Consider the following 18,278-nt stretch of genomic DNA (forward strand, 5'->3'; position numbering starts at 1 on the left):
ACTTCAGCATTCTCTTTGGTAGTATAGCGATTTCCTAATCTCTGATTACCTAAAATATTAAATAAATATCTTAATAATTATGTAACTTCAACATTCTCTTTTGTAATATGGCAATTTCATTGCATGTTTTATTTTATCTTCCCTACTTATACTGTGAGTTCATTATATATGTCTTATTCATCTGTGTTTCCCCTAAGGCCAGAGTTAAATTATTTTTAGGACTGATGTTACTATAAAAATCCAATAAGTTATTTCCCATAGTTTAAAGAATATTTTTTGTACTTGGTCAACATTTATTACTTAGTATAAATTATTTTGCATTTTGTAAAACTAAGATTGTGGAAACTTGTATTCTGAAGTTCATCCTAAAATAGATGCACCTTGAGGCCATAATGTTAAGTGAAATAAATCAGACACAAGTTTAAGTATCTCAAGGTTTCTCTAATATGAGAATCTCAAAGTATAAGTAATTTAAAGAACAAAACAAAAGGTAGATAATAGGAAATAGGGAAATAGATCTTTTGCAAATACGAAGAGAATCTGAAGAATGGAAGCAGAGAAGGAGGGAAGGAAAAGAGGAAGCAAAAAGAATTGAAGTGTGTTAGGCATATGTACCTGCAAACCACGATAAATATAAACATCATGTACATCAAACGTGTACTCATAAAGGCAAAATAAAATGCTGAAGTTCATCTTCACATGAGAGGCTGGTAATCACCAAATATCAATTTGCATCTTTTCTCAGTTTTGTCTTATGAATATAATACAAGGCTTTTATTATGAGCAATTGAATCCAATCATCAAACCTTTGTACATTAAAAATGGATGACCAGGACTTTATGGAATTTGTGTTATTTCTGAAAACTCACCTTCACATTGATACGTTCTATTGCAAATACTTTTTTAAGGTTTTGTTGGGTTGTAGCACTCATTTTAATAATGGGACAATTCATCTATCAAAATAATGTTGCACCAAATGCGATTTCATATATATTTTTTTTCCTAGAGTAGAAAACTTTTAAGTTGCTTTAGTGCAGTGCTGAATGCTTTATATTGACAGACTACCGCTGTTCAGCAATCTATATTTGCAGGCTGACAAAATGAAAGCCATAGCTGGGTCTTCTTTGTTGTACACAGTATTTTAAATTACAAATGATGTTGATTTTAATCATCATTGCTGTATTCACTCACAAAGCCGGATGCTGCTCAAGTCGGCTCTTAGATTCCGTATAAAATAGATTTTAGCACTCGTACAGTACTTCATACCTTTCAAATACTTGGTAAACATAAACCAGCCAATCCTGACCAAAAAAAGCACAAAGAAAGCAAATGTTAATATACTGGAAGGTATGGGTAAAACAAGTCTAAAGATTTTTCCTGTGGATTAAATTTGAAGGCAAGATATTTATTTAGCTATTTATTTTCAAGTCAATAAAATATATTTCAGGAAATAATTTTCAGTTGCTCACTTTCCATTGTAACAGAACACATACTTCCAATTTCAGTAATCACGTGGATTGCAGGAATATCAATACTATTATGCCCAATATCAAATAGGATATATGCCACATGAGCAAGTTTTAAACGTATTATACACATCTTTGCATCCCTTAGAAAACAAACTTCTATAGCAAAGTCAATAATAGTCAACTAATCTCAGGGAACTGACATCATCCACTATTTATTGTATCATCTTCCTTTCCTATAAGTAGTATCACAAAGCAATTGAAGGTGCAGGTAAGTGCAACATGGTGCAAAAACTAAATAAATCCACAGGTTCACCTTAAATAAATGAAAACGCATAGCACAGCAGAGATCAAGCTAATGTATCAGTTAAAGTGCTACAAATTTCATTTCTGGTTCTCTAAGTAAAATATAGCTTCTACCTTCTTGGCTTTGCTTTTCTCCTACTTTCTCTTTCCAATATTTTTTCATTTAAACCAATGATATTAAAATGAATAATTTTTATATTCTTAGAAAATTACACACTCTAATCGTTCAAGAGATTCCATGTAGTCTAAACTACTAATATTACATACTATATTGAATTCTGAACTAAGAATTTTTTCAATCATGTTAAAATACAAAGGAAACAAATTGTCATGTTGGCTTTTATATATTTGGAAATGACAGCAGAAATTCAAGAATCATATCAGGAAGAAATTTCAAGGCTGAGAGATTTGGTATCCAATTGGTCCATGACTACAAGCTAAAATAAGAAAACAAATGTTACTTGTGATATATGCATATATGTTAAGGAAGGCATGAACTGTTTTTTACAACTAAATAAGATGCAACAAAACATACTATTAAAGCATACGTTTTTAAACACCAAATTTAGCAGAGTTTCTTTGCACAAAATTTATTAATGAACCACATAGGACTCAAACATAAGAAATTCAGTGATTTCTACTCAACAATGTAGGTGGGTGGTATTTATTAATATAAAAAGGTAATGAAATACAGAAATAGCATGCACATTTCCTTATTTGAGCATGCTGAGATGTGGTTTTGCCACGCATGGACAGGTCTGATGAGTGGGTAGGAACTTTGATTGGCTGAGGCTCAATTTTTGTTGTTGTTGTTGTTACAAGATAAACAGTTAAGTTGGATTACAGTTTGCTTACATTCTAAGTTAGATTTCAGTTTTCTATGTAAGGCAGGTTTAAGAGAAGTTTAATCTTATAATAATCACAATTAAAAGATATATATAAAGAGGTTTGTATTTTGATTTGAAAAACTATGAATTTACTGAGATACTGAGAATCACATTTCTAATTTTTTTTATAAATTCTTTGAAATATTTTCACCAATGATAGACAAGTTAGAAGGTGAAACTTGAGATACATTCCTGAGTATTACTGCAAAAGCTGTGAGTAAATCAAAGGAATCTCACAATCTCAGGCTTTTTTCTTCTCTGTAAGCATCACAAGATTTACATCTCATAAACTGATGGAAGTATTATGCACATCCATCAGAGTTTATTGACATTTTTAGAGCAATCTTTAAAAATGGAGAGCAAACCTCTTATCCATATGATAATTCAGTAGAATTTTTGCATTGGATTTTATATCTTATTTATATCTTCAATAGTATTAGCATATCTTGATCATGCTCTTGCATCATTTCAAAAATATTGTTGGATTTTAAAGGTGGGGGGATTCATGTTCATTTTGAAGGCTGATGCCACAATTAGAAAAAAATTTGATTTGATAAATTTTAATAATAAAGTTCAATAGAACATACTAATGTTTGTATGAATTGTTATATGGCTTCTGTGGTCAATTTTTAAAATTCCTTTAAGCTATTTTAGATACACATTTTAATTTCTAATCACCATTTTAACCTTCCCCTCTGGAAAATCAAACCTTTTCAGATGTCAACTCATTAGCATCTACTCAAGAAAGAGGTTAATGAGATCTATTAATAAATTTGAAAATAAGATAAAAACAAGTGACTGCGTAGCATGTGGTTTAGTGCAGCCTTAAGAGGAACTTTTGCCTAAAAGTACAAGAATCAAAGTAGTCTTTCCCTACTCTGATGCCTGAATTTTCTACAACCTCAAATTTCTAAGCTATTCTACACCAAAAATTCTTAGCAACAGTAATGCTTTAAATTGTGAAATTGTAGAGCCAACCACATCATTTACTTGACAAATGCTGCCTATATCAGCCATAATTGTCTAAGGTCCAAATTGAAATTGACCACTAATGAAAGTTACTCGCTTGAAGCTTGGACATGGATCATAAAATCAGTTATACTTGTGGCATGGTGCCTACTTTATAGCTTCCACATATACCTTGATGGATGATTGGCACTGACATAATAAAATGTGAAACAGAAGGAAGATATAAGCCAAAGAGGTAGCCTATTTTAATAGCCCACTGCCAGGAAAATTTTCATCAAATCAAACATAAGCCTTTCCATTCACAGCTAAGTACATTTAAGGCTGTTCACAGTTGTTCTAGACTTTGGTAGATTTCCTTTTTTTTTTTTTTGGTGAGGACTTTATATGTTCAAAGTGCTTTTCAGTCACATTAACTAGCCATTCCTTACAACTATGTCTGCAGCTTAATACTTTTTTCCACTCTTTTACAGATCCCAATATTGAAGCACAGAGATATTAAGGAGTATGTTCAAGGTTACACAGCAAATTAAAAACCCAGCAGGGAATTAGCTAAACAGCATCTGAGTTTCCAGATTGCTATTTAGTCAACTGGGCCAAAGGGACTCTCATGGCATAATGAACGAGGAAAGAGAAAGAAATTTAAATTGGAGAATACAAGCATGAAATAATGAAGCATATTATTAAAATCTGTTTCTTTTTTGCACAAGCATAAATGCAGTATGATGAAGTCCTTGCTATTAAGCTTGCAGGTAGACTTACAGACTGTCTTGTCTAGGTAGACTTACTCCTGTCTGTCTTCAAACTCTCTAGCCCACTTATATGAGGACTTAATCAAGTTAGGGAGTAGATCGTATGTCCAATGAGCAAAATGAGGCAGGTTCCTTTGCCCAATATGAAGCTCCTAAAAATGAAATTTTTCAGAAGTCTGTGTTCCTCGTGTAATGTCTCTTTTCCAACTCTCTTCTTTGTAATCAGTCCTTATGGGTTTTAAGAAAAATGAAAAATATGAAAAACTTAGTTTCTGAGCTTTGAAGATATGACCAAGATATTTAGGGGTTGAGGGTTATACAGATATTAATTTGAAATGGAAACTTACAGTTACTAGAGTAGAAATAATGATGTGGTAAAACAACAGAGCCCTTAGTAACTCCCACACGAAACTATTTCCTTAAGAAAAATAATTTGAAAGTTTTTACAATTCCAAAGATCTTCTAATGAAGAATTATTCTTTGAATGTTTTCAGGTGTTAAGATCTTAGGTAGAGAGTAAGAAATAGCTTTGAAGACGTCATATTCCAGAGGAATAACCTAATTCTTCCTAGAATGTTAGACAAGCTGTCACAGAAATATTTTAAGTCAAGCCTTAAAAGATGCGTAAGAGTAAGCCAGATTGAAGAGGTTACAGAGAAGAGTTAGCAGGCATTGGAAGCCGTTGCGTATAGAATCACTCAGCACTGAAGGCCATCAAACACCAGAAGAATTGCACAAAACTGATAGAAGGAGACAGAGACCAGCTGAAGTTTGAGGGATAAGCAGGGAACAGCTTTTGTCAGACATTACAGGTACTGACAAATAATTTTTCTTGTTTCTTATCCCACAAGAAAACTTAATCTATTTTAAGGGTGAAGTAATGTGATTTTATTGAAATTTTTTGAAAGATCATTTAAGTACATCTATTTATCCTTTTTAATGCTCTTTTGAGGTCTACTTGCCAGTATTTAGCTCCGTACACACAGATACTCTATCATATGGAATATGTTAGTTACTGGGAAAGTGAAATAATTGAATGACGTGAATTTCCTTGAGTTTCCATAAGTTCTTATAAATTTAGCTACCAACTGAAATAAACTAACTGGTACTCTTATGAAACTCAAAATTATGCTATCATCAGCTAAGCTGAATGAAAAGAAATTAGACGTGGAAGTAATAGGCAGCCAATTTAAAATTGTATCTTTTATAGAAACATCATTATGTGGGACAATTAAAAGAAAAAATTTATTTGCATGTGCATTTTTAAAACACAGTTCAACAAAAGCATAACACTTGCAGAAGTCCAAAAAATTTCCATACAGTTGAAAAACTATACTTAAAATCTGAGAGAAAAGCCCATATAAAATCCCATAAGATACTATTCAGATAAAGGAAACATAGAGTAATACAGCATACCATTGATATTCAAAATATAAGATACTCCAAAGTATTTATGTCTGATAAAATACTTAGCTTATCAAAATTACTATTTTATGTCATGCATTTATATCTACATCACAATAATCACATAAGACACTGAATATTTAATTACAAGTAACTGATAATTGTTTAAGCCCAGAATATATGATATTTTTCATTTAATTTTTCACATTAGTTTCATTTCATTTTTCAAATGATAACAAATACATAAAGGCCTTAATTTCACCTTACATAAATTATACTTACCAGTTTACTAGACTTACAGTTACTAGAACTAAATAAAATTTCCTTGCTTTAGAAAAGAATTTTTTAAAGTATAAAATAGGAAATAACAATTATCTATGATAAAGTCATTTATATTTCAACCTTGAAATTTTCACAAAAAATATAAATATAAGTAAGTGACAATAGCAAATAAATGATCTTTTTAAAGAGCCTCTTAATGGCAGTGTGAAAACCAGAGTTGATTTCTGGTGTCTAACTCCCGAATCTAGAGCAAAATAATTGATTATTATACTGATTTTTAAGATTATTCTGATCTAAAATAGCTATTTATCAGAAAAGCCTGAATAACATTAAGGCCTACATTTCAGACTCAGGGAATATTCTAAAATTTTGAAACTTGCAGTAATTCTAATTATGGAGGCATTTAAAATATCTAATTTCAGGTAGCCTCAATATCTAAGTCTGCATTTTAATCTTTACAGTGTAAACATGTTTTATCACAATTTATTGCTGCTGCTATGCACTTGAAATAAAAGAATATACTTTAAAAACTGTAAAATAACTTGTAAATAAGAAGCATTTTAAATCCCATCCCATAAACTCAATTGGTTAAGAAATATACTTCTAATTTTGCATCAAATCACTCAATTCTCAATCCATACTCTTCCTTCTAGTGAGACTTAATCTTAGATAACTCATCAATTTTCCCTGCATACTCCCTCTCATTATCTCTGGGATGTGTTCTCAGATCAGGAGAATGAGTATCCAAGTGTAATGGCACATTTGGCTGGGTTATTACCTATCCTCTGAGCATCCATTGAGGTGTTTTTGCTCACATCTAACCCTTGATTTTAGTTCATGTAAAGTACATGGAAATATTTCTCTTGACAAGTCATCAAAGCAAGATTAGCTTTTGAAAATCTATTTGCATTCTTCTGGAGTCCAAGAACCATTGCATCCCAAGACCCCATGCACCTAGGGGAGCTAATATTCCATTTACTTTGCTATTACTTGTATGTATCTTCTTCCTCTTTTTCAAAGCTACTCCAAGGACACAGTGACTTCCACATTTGTCTAAGGGCTTCTGTCTTCAGAGTTTGTTTCCTAATATCTTATTTGGCACCTTCCTAGACGTTACCCTGAAAATAACGAAAATTTAGATCCTTGGAAAACTTGTATAGGTGTCCTGCCAGTGATTTCTGACATAGCTTCCTCAGTGGAGGGCAGGAATCAGCGGTATAAAACTTGGCTCTTTCTCAGGTACCCAGCACTTTAAATCCTGGCAGGTTTACCCCTACCTCCCATTCCATTTGTTAATCAATTTTCATTAGTCTCTGGGAAAGGAAGCCTTATTGCTATAAAATAGCGGAAGCTTAATCTAATCTTCTAAATATGCACTATCAAAACCTTTTACTTATTATCCCATTCAATCCAACAGTAGAAGCATAATACTAATCATTTTAAGCTTTATCATAGTTTTTAGGTAGTCTTATATTAGATTTCAAAGGGCTGAGCCAGGCCTGGGAGTAAAACCATTTAAGCAAAAACTTAATGCTCTCTTTTGTCTTTAAAGTCTACAAATATTAGTACTTGTAGGTTCAATTAAAGTAGACATTTCCCAACTTCAAAGTCTCTTTAGAAATACCTCTTGGCTCATCTCTGACTTAGTTAGAGACATACTTCATTTTATTTGGGAACCATATTGGGATAAATGAAACTCCTTAACTTCATCTAATTATCCCAACAAACATAGCTCACAGACCTTCTTCGCTGGGTCCCTAAGTTTTATTCAGAAAAGGAAAGACAAGTTATCTGTGTTCAAATGCCTTGAAATACCAGTGCTTTATCTAGGCCTAATCTTAGCAAGCAATGGCTTCTAATGCCTCTCTCTTTCGGCATCTACCTTATCTATGACACAGTGATTTCTCTTCCAATTCTATTTTTCTTGATAGAGTGTAGAATGTAAAAGGGAGCCATAATTCCTGACCATCACTTTGAAGTGGCTCTTTGAAGATCAAAACTCAAGAACGAATGTGCTTTTTTTTCCCTCTGTCTTCTGTGACTTTATCTCTTCCTAAAGCAAGAAAACCGAATGCTTAGCTTTCTATAAAGACTTTCATAGGTGAAGGAAATTATTAGCAAGTACAAAGACAGACAACAATTTAAAAATATCATGTCATTACATAATTATTCTCCTCATCATTGAGTATGGATCTTATGTTACACATCCAGAAATGTAAAATTTATCATGTACTCAAATTGATTAGCTCTTTGATTTTATTTATGATTATTGTGTTTGTAAATTTTATCAGATCAATAGCATTAGTCTCACAAGGCAGCCTGTGACAAAAGTGAGATGCTATTTTACTTTAGCTATCCTAGTTCTCCCAACTTTGGCCTAAAATATGGTGATCCAGACATTATGTGCATCATGTTTTCTATGTACTGACACTGTTGTTCTGTCCACCAGTTACAAAAAATTGTTATTGAAATTGAACTTCTTTCAATACTTGACAGAGTGCAGGAGAGTGAAGACCACGGGAAAGGAAAGCTCAGGTCTCAGAGGTGGGGAATGTCCCATCTTCACTCTGCATTAGAATTGAAGACTTGACTCATCACATTCTCCTCCGGTCCTTGATTTTTCTTGATTACACTGATAGAGTAAAAACCACTGGAAACAAGCACAGCAGGACTTCAGTGCCAAGCCGGTCTCTGTTAAAGCAGGAAATAATTGGTAAGTTCAATAGGCATTTAGCTTCCCAGATCACTTCTCTCCTAGTCAATTGCTGATCCTTAAGAAATGCTAATCCTTAAAGCCTAGAATGGATTTAATATAAACTCCCGTGTTTCACAACATATGACTAGTGAAAACCCATGAGGAAACTGCGGTTTTTGAGCCTGAAGTAGTTAAATGACATTGAAATATAAGAAAATGGAAACACGTTTTTTGACGAGATATGTGTCATCATAAGTTGCACTGAAAACCATTAATACTGCTGTGGTCTAGACTATTTAAAACCTCTCCATGTTAAGATACAGATGAATTAAACTATTTCATTTTTTGACATTAACATTTTTTATAGAAAAATTGAAAACACTGTTTTTGTTCTATTCAAGATGTAAGATATCAGAGTTTAACCCAAAGCCGTAATTCCTGTGAAAGATCAGCAAACCTACACTTACACTTGAACAAAAGGACGTGGCCTTAGAAGACTGTGGCAGCTCTTGAATGTTTGCAGCCACTCACTAAGGCGCATGGCAAGTATACATTGTGTTGAAAGTTTGTAAGATATAAAGAATTTTTCAGAAATGCTACACCTATTCAGGGATGACCTTGACTTTTGAAAAAGTTCACTGTTTTATTATTGCACCATAATTGAAGCCATTTAGTTTTTAATAATTGGTTTTATTTTTCACTAGTAGAAATCAACAGTTCTTTCTGGAGTAGAGTGTTCCATGGACTCTAGACCTTTGTTTAAATGTCTGTTTCACATTAAGACATTGTCATTTTTCTCATTGTTGGGACATAATACCTGGTACACACCACTTTAAGAGGGGGAAGTTTTATTTTGGTGCATAGCTGCAGGCCATGATCAGCTGGCTTCGAAGCAGAAACCACATGATGGAAGGGTCTGGCAAAGGAACACGGCGCACGTCACGGCAGCTAGGAAGCAGAGAGAGAAGGGAGGAATCAGGGAGGGAGATGCAGCCTTCCTGATCGTACCCCCCAGCACCGACCTTTACCCAAGCACCAAGCATTGTGAGCTATATCATCCCTGTGATTCAGTCGCCTTGAAAACATGCAATTTCAAAGGCCATTTTGATCTAAATTGTTACCGATGCACACCTGCACAAGAGGGTTAAACAAAATTTACTGCAAAATGTGCAAAAAGTTGGTCTAAGGTAAAGTACAGAAACAGGTATTCAGGAAATTTTGAAATACTAACCTCTATTTACTCAGTAAAATATCAGAAAAAAAATCAGCTTTTCTATTTGCTCATTTATAGAGGAAAACATAAGCTCAAAAAAACACCTATGCAATATGTTTGATTCCTAATGCAGATAAGCAATCATAAAAATGTCACCATTATATTACTCAATGCCTTACATTTCCAGGAATGCTGCTGCGTCCACAATGAGCTCTAGGTCTGAGAATAATTTTATTTTCAGGTTCAGGCATATCATGCTTTCCTAAAGGAATAGGCTCTATCAAAGAATGAACTATTCAAATCTAATTTAAAGGACTCAATAATACACCTCAGTTTTATCTTGGGCATTTTGAATCCCTTCCCTACACCTAGTGGCTGTGTAACAATTCAATTACCAAAGCCCTTCATCCAAAAAGCACTGTTGATTTCCAGTAATTCTTATTCTGTTTGATTTCTTTTTTCTTCTACTTTAACACATGCCAGTTGGTGTTGACCGAGTTAAAAATCTTGAAATAAGCCTGGCACTGTGTCAGGATGTAGGTTAAGAAATGGGAAAAAAATTAATAAAATACACGCTAGAAATGGAAAATAAGATTAGTACTGACATTTCTTGTCATGAGGGCATTTTTTTGTCTATGCACACAAAATAAAACAAGCTCAGAGCAGCTGAAGAAAAGGGGAATGAGGGAGATCATATAAATTGAGAGATGAAAAGGCAAACGGTGAGTGCAAAGCAGCACCTGGGAGCACACGGACTTAGCTGGCAGGAGTACCAGGGCCGAGCCTCTCGGAAGGGGAAGCCTTAATTAACAGATCAAGGGGTAGGAAGCAGGTTGTAGAAAAAAGAGCAATAGTGTAAGCAACTTCAAGAAAGATTAAATGAGCAAAGTGATGAAAGTATACCACAGTCTTTAGAGATTATTAGAAATTTTAGGGCATTACAATGGTGAGAAAATTGTAAGGGTAAAAGTCTTTACATATTCTTTAGTAAAAGAAAATCACCTGTCAAAATCTGTCTGTATGGACCCTGATATTGTTTCTTGTTCTTCAGAAACAACTTATGCTTTCTAAGAAGATTTTTGTTTACTTTCTTCCATGTTTCTAAATAGTCTTTCTGCTTCATAAAATAAATTAATACGCATGTGCACCTTTGTGTAAAATAGCTTAAAATTTCAAATGACTTAAGGAAAATAGACTTAAAGGGGTCTCCACAAAACTTACTGATAACTTGAAGAAGTATACAATTAAAATTGTCTACAATCTACATTTATGAGATACATAAGATATATATTTGGAGAGAAAGCCTAAGAAAATTCTCTTCGACACTATTAAGTGAGTAAGACAATGAGCTGGTACTTAAACTTGACAATTGTCCACAGGTCCTTCAAAGATTCCCTTTGGGGAGTCTGGAAATTAGGTAATAGAAACACAAATAATTACATTTTTCTAACTTGTTTATCCTAATTTTTTTTTGCTCTTGTGCTCCACAAAGACTCTTAAGAGGTTTCTTTATAAACAGCAGTGGATTAGGTACATAATACAGTGAATCAATAAAAAATTATCTAACTGTTGCTTAACCCTTGCTATGAATAAGATATGTTTTCAGTGTGGTGTATTGGTGATACATAATAATTATAGTCATTTTGGGGAGTTGGTTCACATACACATTGAATCTTAAATATTTTTACAACTTCTAACCAGCCCACCTCCCGTTTTCCTCCATATCCAGAACATGTCTTTACGGCAGCTGAAAGTACATAAGCCTTGGAAATTACCCACCGTTATGCCTCCTTTAAGTTTAGATCTCAAATAGATTACATAAGATCAGTGTACTAGTCAACTAAATTAATACAATAACAATGGATCAATAAGAAAAATAAACTTATAGAAAAATAGTTTTATAAAGAATAAATCTGAAAAAAAATGTTCTGAAGAAAAAATAAATATTTGAAAAGATGACCAACATTATTAATATCAAGGAAATAGAAATTTAAATTTTGATATAATTAGCATGGATGATACCTGGTTTGGAAATGGTGAAGACAAGTGGCCATGTCTGTCTTATTATCAGGGGAGGAAATTACATCAGTATTATCAGACTCAAAAGTACGCATGATCATGTACCATCAGTTCTGTCTCTAGAAAAATATTTGTTAAAATTCTCACATATTTATATATACAAAAAATATGTTCTTCAATGCATGATTTATTAATAACAAAATACAAACAAATTTTCAAGCTTCAGGAAATTGTTAATACAAAGTACACTATTTGTGTGGTACTGGGAACTTAAATCAAAGATTTCCACATTCCAGATAAGCAATCTGCCCCTGAGCTTTAATGTATGTTGTTTATTAGTACATGTTATGTTTGTATTTAGATGTCCCCCCAAAATCTCACACCGTCAGAGGGCTTTGCCAGAGGTGGCTGAATCTAAAATGTGCGATTCTGGGATTAAGTGCATATAATTAGTAAATCAATCCACTGATTGATACAATTGATACATATATATATATATATATATATAGTTGTACACTGTGTTGCATCTCCAATCAGGGTTTTGTTTTGTTTTGTTTTGTTTTGTTTTGTTTTGTTTTGTTTTGTTGGCTTTTTGAAGAAATTTCTTACTGACTTCCATACTAACTGTACTAATTTACATTCTCACCAACAGTGTGTATGGGTTCCTGTGTTCTGTCTTGGATGCTTGATGATATCAATTCTGACTAGGATGACATAGAATTTCATTGATTTGTATTTCCCTGATGGCTAAAATTGTTGAGCATATTTTACGTAATTATTGGCCATCTATACTTCTTTTGAGAAGAGTCTGTATTGTTCATTTCTCCATTTACTGATTATATTATTTGTTTACTGGGTGTTAAATTTTTTGAGTTCATTATTCTCGATACAAACACTGCATTCAAATTGTATCTAATAAAGATTTCTTCCATTTCTGGCTCTTTGTTCTGTGTATTGTATGGTTTCTGTTCGGTGCAAAAGCTTTTTAATTTGATGTAATTCTATTTGTTGATTTTGTTATTAATTCACAAGCCATAGGAGTACTATTTTAAAGGTTGTTGCATGTGATTATGTCTTAAAGTGTTTCCCCTGTCTTTTTCTAGCAGTTTCAAAGTTTCAAGTCTTCTCCCTAACTTTTTGATCTCTTTTTAACTGATTTTGTGCAAGGTGAGAGACTGTGACATGTTCTCCGTCTTTTACATATTGATTGCACCACTTAGCACCATTCATTAAAGAGAATGTGTTTTTCCTAGCATGTTTTTGTCTCTGTTGTCAAGAACCCAATGGCTGTAACTGCATGAGTTTATTTCCACATCCTCTACCCTTTTCCATTGGTCCATGTATCAGGGATTTTTACCTCATACTTTCCTGCTTTTGTTGTTATGGCTTTGTGGTATACTTAGAAACTGTGATGTCTCCAGCACTCTTATTTTTCCTCAATTCTGCTTCCCTAGAATATATTCTAAACAGAAAAATGCAACTGCCAATAAATATGTAAAGAAATTTCATTGTTGTAATAGAAAAAAACTTGAAACAAAGAGCTTAACCTATGCTTTCATATTTTAGTTACATATATTTCTGGATTTTGAGATAATATATGATGCGCTCACAAGTTAAAAAACAATGCAAGTATGAAATTCTTTCTAGATGTTCTGTTATCCTTCAAGAATTATGAGACTCAATTATGCATACACAACTGAGTACTTTAATTTGTGTAGGGTCAATCTAATTAATATTATGAAAAATAACAGCAAAATTCACTATATTAGAAAGGAAGCATGTTTGCAATCATAGACATTTTACAAACACTTTATAAAACTTCTTAAAATTTTCTTGAAATCTGAAGCTTGAAATCTTCTTCAAGCTATCTCTCCTGCATGACTTATTTTCTGCAATCATGTCTAATTCTACTTCTTAAGATATTGTCAAAGTTAAAGAGTCTATAAATATCTTTGGAAACAGCATATACTTTGTGTTGATAGGTGAACTATTTAAATATCTATTTAAATATCCTGAGATATTTATATATCCTGAGATTAGGGAAAATTTAAATCAATCTACTGGATTTATTTTTTCTTTTTTTTAAATGTAACCCACCATATAATTATATTGGAATCTATAAACGAAACTCAAGATTCAGCAACTTTTAGTTAATCCTCTCCAACTCCAGAACAATCACAGACTGTTTTATAGACTAAAGAAGTCATCATAATTACTTCATAAATCAATATTGTTCATGCATTTCTATAATCAAAAAAGTTTTGTGATGCTAAAAGAGAAATAAGGTTTTACTCATAGAAGATTCTGGGTTGTGGTTTGGTTAGAAGTTTGTTACAATATTTTATACCTATCCAGATATAAATTATTATCATTAAAAATTATATTTATATATTATTTTAGAAAAACAATGTTCCTGAAAATCACTCATAAAATTTACTATTTTTTTTTTTACTTAAAATTACTTAGATTGGCAGATTAAGGTGGTACATGTGTTATCCCAGCACTCTGGGAAGTTAAGGCAGAAAGATCACAATTTTGAGCCCAACCTGAAGTATTTGAAACTTAACAGGACCCTGTCTTAAAATAAAAAAAAAAAAATGAAAAAGGCATAAGAATATAGTTTAATGTAAAGGCCCTGAGTTCAGGCCTCAGTAACACACACACACACACACACACACACACACACACACATACACACGCACGCACGAACACATTTTTTAGGCTCAACATGCACAGTATTAAATAATTAAGATAAATGAGACAGATGGAATTCAGTGAAGGTATAGAATTAAGGAAATACTGTTTTGTCTACAGCCCAGCTGCACTAGACAGTGGAGTAGGTTGTTAACAGATTCAAGAAAATCTCTGGAGACGGCTCATGAGAGAGAGGGTTTACTAAATCTTGCTAACAGTTGTTAACATAGGGGAACAAGGTTAATTGATACTCAGTAGCAGGGAAGCCTCCAGGAGTGGTGCAATTGCACCACACTGCTTGAAGGTCCATGAGGGACACGTGGTACAGTCCCGGAGGGATGTACACTCACCAACACTGCTGAGCAAACTCTAGGAGGAACTAGCACCTGCCAATGACTTTACCTAGTGAGCACCTGAGGGCCATGTACTAAGCAACAGCACTTCTCAAGAGGTCCAGCGATGATGGGCTGGACAAACACTGTACCAGCCAGAAAGTATTTGGATCATGCAGTAGCAGCTGGCTGGACTTTAACACTCCCCAGCGCTGTTCCACATTCATTTATTGTAGGGAGAGGGTTTTATGCAGAACAGTGACATCATTAACCTACTTTGTTCTACTCTATGGCCAGCATTCTAAGGAGCTGATTTATATAGCTAATTTATGTATGGACATAAGGCAGTCTTTATAAATAACACTGGTTTGCTCAGTTCCTACTGTCCTTTAAGACCTTTTTCCAGACAGTCCAGTCCATGTCTGCTTGCAATTTCCTCTTGACTTAGCAAGAGTCTTGGGAACACAAAAGGGGAATTTCAGGGAAATGATGCTGAATGCTCTAGTTTATCTCTGGGTGATACACACAATATGAATGGAAATATAAAGATGCAAGTTCGTAAGTTATACGCTACACAAAAAATTCCTTTTCATTTGTTTACTTAAAATTCACCCAGCACTTTTCTCAGAAAATAACTTGACTGAAGCGCATTGGAAGTTAATGTGCAAGAGTAGTTTGATGATGGAATATAAATATATACTTCAGAAAGTGACAGCTCACAATGGAGAAAAAAAGAGAAAAGAGAAAGAGAAGACACAGTAAGAAAATGATTTAGATTGAAGGTTATAGCAGCTGTGCAAATAAAGAAAATGGTGCAATCAACAGTTCACATCCTTCTGATGGATCATTGAAAAAGCTCTATGTAAATAGTTTTGACGTTTAAGCTCCTGCAGAAAATAATGCAGTAAAAAATGCCAGCAAGAAGCAATAAAGTATGAAGGATCTCACAGTCACTTTTCTCCCAGTAGATACAGGCCACTGATCAGCTGATTTATATATTTAAAAATAACTCAGAATTAATGGTTTTTGAATAAAATGACAAAGAACTTCAACCTTCGATAGAAAACTCAGTAAAGTTGTGAGGCTAATGTGCCCTGTTGCATCATGGGTACTTCACGAATGATGACACGATGGCCTAAACCTTTGCATCAATGCTCAATCAACTCTCCAAGTGGAGAAATTCCTCTCACCTTAAGGTTTTTTAATAAAATAAGGTAACAAAAGTTAATGGCCTGCCAGATGTTCACCACAGGGAGTTTATTTCGCGGAAATTGAAGGAAGAACTTAATTTTGAATTTATGAGAACATCCCTCCCATTTCTCCCTTTTGTCCCAGGTTGCTTTTCAGTTTTGTTGACCAACTCCAGAAATGCCACACTGGGACTCCTTCAGTGCCATTCAGCTCTGCATTAGAACAAGATCTGATTAATTTTTCTTTTTTCTTTCATCACTAGGAGAACACTAGAGGTAGCAATAAAATTATTCTGAAACTGACAAATTCTCTGACAATTTTTGATCAGAAAACTGGAGTCAAATGAATCAATAGAAAGGTCTTGAAACACAGATGCTCGAACTGCAAAATTCTGTTAAACACCACACTTTTTTCCAGCTTCCTCATTTAGAATGTGTGTGTGTGTGTGTGTGTGTGTGTGTGTGTGCCCACATTATGTATGTGTTGTTCATTTCAGTGCTTTCTGAAAATGAAGTAAAGTTGAAACATTGCACTTGGTTTGTCTCCAAGAGTATGTAAAGACGTAACAATGGAGGAATCAGTTTCTTCAAAGCAACCTAAGTTTAAGTAGTTAACAATATTTCTGTACAGTATAACTTGGGAGGGGGAGTCTAAGGCAAAAAGGAAAAAAAAGAAAGGAGGGGGATTGAGATGAAAGAGGTATAAACATAATCAGCTATTCTCCAAATTACAGGACCACATTTATTAACTATATAAGATTTACGTTCAACATTGATGTAGATGTGTAATTCTGCACAAATACTAGACTCAGTACTTACACTCTTCATTAATAAATGCCAAATTTTGAAGCATGAATACAAACTTGTGAGAACTTGTGAAACTGTCAGCTTTCAAACCCTACCTTTGAAAATTTGCATACTGAAAGGTGTCTTACGAGCCTTTCCTTCAACTGGAATATAATAGACAAGTTGCAAAACAGTTTTAAACTACTATAACAGAAAAAAATACAAAAATCTTTAAGAGAGTTTTACTTAACTAACAATTGTGGGTAGTTCACTTTTCTTGATATTAGCAAAAATTAGTTTCAGAAATGTTTAACGTGTACAGTACGTAAATGCTTTTTACCTAACTGAAAGGTAGAAACCTAACAAATATCTGTTGAACATACAATTGAAAGAATCAATATGCAAACAGATTTACACAATATGTAATTCCTAGATATTCACATTTTGTAACTTGATGTAAGAAACCCCCATTTAAGTTATTTAAAATTAATCAACTTTCTGCACAATTTACAATTTAAAACCAATGTATATGTCGCCTTAAACAAGCAAAAGAAATACACTAGCAAGCAATACATTCAACATGGCTTACTCTTTGTTCCTTAGAAGATGTTACTCTTCCTTGGTGAAAGTGAAACAAATACTGTTTCTATTACAGAAAAAAAGACATACAAACCTAGTGAAGTACATGAAATTTTCATAGACAATCTTTTTTTTTTTTTTTTTTTTTTTTGACAGAGTTTTGCGATGTAGTTCAGGCTAGCCTTGAGTTCACTTTGTAATTCGCAGCAATCCTCCTGCCTCTGCGGCTTGAGTACTGGGATTATGGCATGAGCCACCACAGCAGGCTCAATCTTACATAAGAATAGAAGTTTAACAAAATTCTGTGATTGACTGGTATCTTCATAATACTGGCCATAATCTTATAAGACGTATTAGTGTATCGTGAGCAAAAACACAAGTATTTTCTTTGGGCTCTACTTAATTTAAACCGATGTCAATTATCTCATGAAATTTGTGATTTGTTTCATTAGCTCTATTTTCTTACTCTAAGTTTAAACCTTTTTTTAAAAATCCCCTTTAGTAAAGTTTACTGTGGTTCTTTGGCTACTCTTTGAAATTAGCTCCTGTCTCAGCAGTTCATTCCCCATGCTGTGAGAAACCCTGCTTTAAGACACCAAGTCCTAAAAACACAAATCCTTCCCATAATCTCTCACTCACTGAGGAGGGAGGGAATCTTCCAAATCTCCCCATCTGCAGGAAATTCTTAAAATGTTTAAAGTAATTTA

The 18,278-nt window shown here is 33.5% G+C and overlaps 1 long non-coding RNA gene across 1 annotated transcript in view; it reads right to left on the reverse strand.

The window, feature by feature from the left end:
- Positions 1 to 6,038: 6,038 nt before the first annotated feature.
- Positions 6,039 to 18,278, reverse strand: part of LOC134472939 (uncharacterized) — a 30,894-nt gene continuing 18,654 nt past the window's right edge. Inside the window, exons 2-3 of the long non-coding RNA XR_010042975.1 lie at positions 9,576 to 9,706; positions 6,039 to 8,754 (exon numbers count right to left, since the gene is read on the reverse strand). This is a non-coding gene — a long non-coding RNA (uncharacterized LOC134472939). The remainder of the gene's footprint in view (positions 8,755 to 9,575; positions 9,707 to 18,278) is intronic.

Source organism: Cavia porcellus, unplaced genomic scaffold (assembly GCF_034190915.1).
Source record: "Cavia porcellus strain 051 isolate PalLab524CR breed Dunkin Hartley unplaced genomic scaffold, mCavPor4.1 scaffold_2, whole genome shotgun sequence".
In the NCBI taxonomy this organism is placed as follows: Eukaryota; Metazoa; Chordata; class Mammalia; order Rodentia; family Caviidae; genus Cavia; species Cavia porcellus.